Here is a 2,727-nt window from a genome sequence, read left to right as displayed (position 1 = left end):
AATAAGTATTAAATATTTATTAGAATAATTATTCAAATTAGTTTTGCTCTTTTATTACTTATATCGTTGAGAATTAGCCTTGACATTTACAAATAAATAAAAAAATAAATAAATAAAAAGGATACGAATAATTTGATTCAACTAATAATAAATCATATAGATAAAAATGAGTAATAAATTTTTGTAATAAAATAAACAGAAATTGATTAGTTACTGTTAATCTTAATAAATGTCGATAAATGTAGGCGCAGAAACAAATGATTTACTACCTAATACATTAATTTTGATAAATGTATTTCTAACACCTTTTAAAGGTCCAATGAGTCAAAAAAATTTTGTTTGAATTTCTTTGGATTTTAAGCATACATTATACATTATTTTTGAGGAATGTTAAGTAATCACAGAACAATAATTATAGTAATATGTAAAATTCTGATTCAAAGGTATGTTATTTTTGTTCTAAAAGTACACAAACAAGAAACTATGAATTCGCATGTATATTAAATCTATTGTTCTTGGAAAAAGAAATATTATCATTTTTTATCGTTGTAAATCTCAATTATACATATGAATTATCTACAATGTAAATGTGCCACGTTTTTGCAAAAGACCGACAGAATATAAAAAAAAAATTCATTATCCAATTAGTCTGAATATAAGATTTAATCGTCACGAAATCGATCTCAGAAATATGTAATTCATACGACTATCGATACTCTATATCTTAAGTATTACGAAGCTGTACACATACGTTGTATATAATAGTACTAAAAAAAAAAAAAAAAAAAAAAAAAAAAATACCAAAAATAAAAAAAAAGACAAACAACAAAATAACTCATGAGCGAAATATTCGTCGTTTATATTAATCTCATATTCCTTTCGACGAAATCAAGTAAGGATTCCGCGCATGCTTGTACAAAACAAACTAGAAATTATTTATCCGCAACTCTAAACAAAAACAAACAAAAAATACATATTTGTTACAAAATAATTTAACGACCTATTGGAATTTATATCTAATTTATATTAAGATAAAGAAATAAAAATCTGAGGGATTTTAAAGATTTAATAGAAAATGTTATGAAACTATATAGTCGATGTTAGATAAAAATATAATGAAACTAACTCAAAGAATATAAATATATTTTAAAATACATTTTTTTAAATTCCATTCTTATTAAATTTATAACATAATATATTTACTATATGTGTGCTATTATTAATATTTGTAAGATTAACCAATGTCAAAAGAACAACTTAAACAGTAAACTATCCCTACTTTACTGTATAATTACTATTTATATTTTAATATTTTTAAGAATATTAAATACAATATTATACAATATAAATAAATGAAAAAATGTTTTCTATATAATTATACTAGGAAATACGCATACGAAAATAAACATTACTCCACAGCAGTACAGCAGTACATTAATAAATAAATACTCTATTCTGTTAACTAATGATGGATAAATTGAATTATATTGCGCATAACGCATTTCTTTTAATTTTAATACTTAATCGATTATATAAAGTTATGTAATTATTTAATTATAAAAACATATATATATATATATATATATATATATATATATATATATCAACAAAGGAAACAATATTGTGAATTGATAATACATGGGAAATACAAGTAATCTGTTTTCGATTTCTATGTAAATCATATTATAAATACAAAAAAAATACATCAATATTATGTAAATTATTTACAAAAATTTTATGAAAGAAACAGTTTGAATTATATATAAAATTGATATGATCGATTAGTATTTTACAGTAATATGTAAATTTCTTAGCCGCATCGAATCTTAAGAAACATAAAATGTATAAACACTGTAATAGTGATCTTAAAGAAATTCTGTATGCAACCTGATTTTATAGATCATTTTAATGACACGTGCGTATAATTGACATTATTTACGAGTAAACATAAACACGAATGTCAAATTTATCATTTATGAATACTATATTCGATGAAAATTATGAATTAGCTCAATTCGACCACATATTATAATGAATTATAAGACAGCGGAGAGCTTTGCATGATATTTTAATTTATCGCATGCATTTTTCCATACCGCATAGTATAATTACATACGGTCAATGTTACGAGGTAATCATTTATCAAAACTAATACTTACATATTGATAGGATACATATTCAGAAGCGAATGAATGTTAGTGTCAATGATTCAGATGATTAAAATATTCAAATTCTAATTCTTAGTTATTGACTAAATTGAAAAGAATAATAAGCCTTTCCAAATATTTAAATATTAATACACGGATTATCGGCATTTTTATATAATTTCATATAAAAGGACTTAAATGCTTTATCAAATAAGTAGATTAAAACGTTAAAAAAAGATTTTAGAATTATCATGTGATGTACATAGCAAATTACTTTACTCTCGTTCAATTTATGCGTTCCAAATAATCTGTCCAAATTGATATTGGGAAAGGCTACATTTCCAATATTTCTCGAGCATCTACGCCATACTGCGGCGGAAAAGCAGCACTGACAATCGCATAACTTCATTGTTGTCTTCTTATCATTGTTGTTATTATATGAAAGGAGACACGCACCGCGCGCACGTTCCACACGGCATGCTTAATACACTAATACGTTTATCAGTTATACAAATTTTCAAATTAAATAAAAATAATAAAATTCTTATTATATATATATATATATATATATATATATATA

The sequence above is a fragment of the Ceratosolen solmsi genome, unplaced genomic scaffold (assembly GCF_000503995.2).
Source record: "Ceratosolen solmsi marchali unplaced genomic scaffold, CerSol_1.0 scaffold56, whole genome shotgun sequence".
Lineage (NCBI taxonomy): Eukaryota > Metazoa > Arthropoda > Insecta > Hymenoptera > Agaonidae > Ceratosolen > Ceratosolen solmsi.
The sequence above is the reverse complement of the archived record's forward strand: the minus strand, read 5'-3'. Positions refer to the sequence as shown.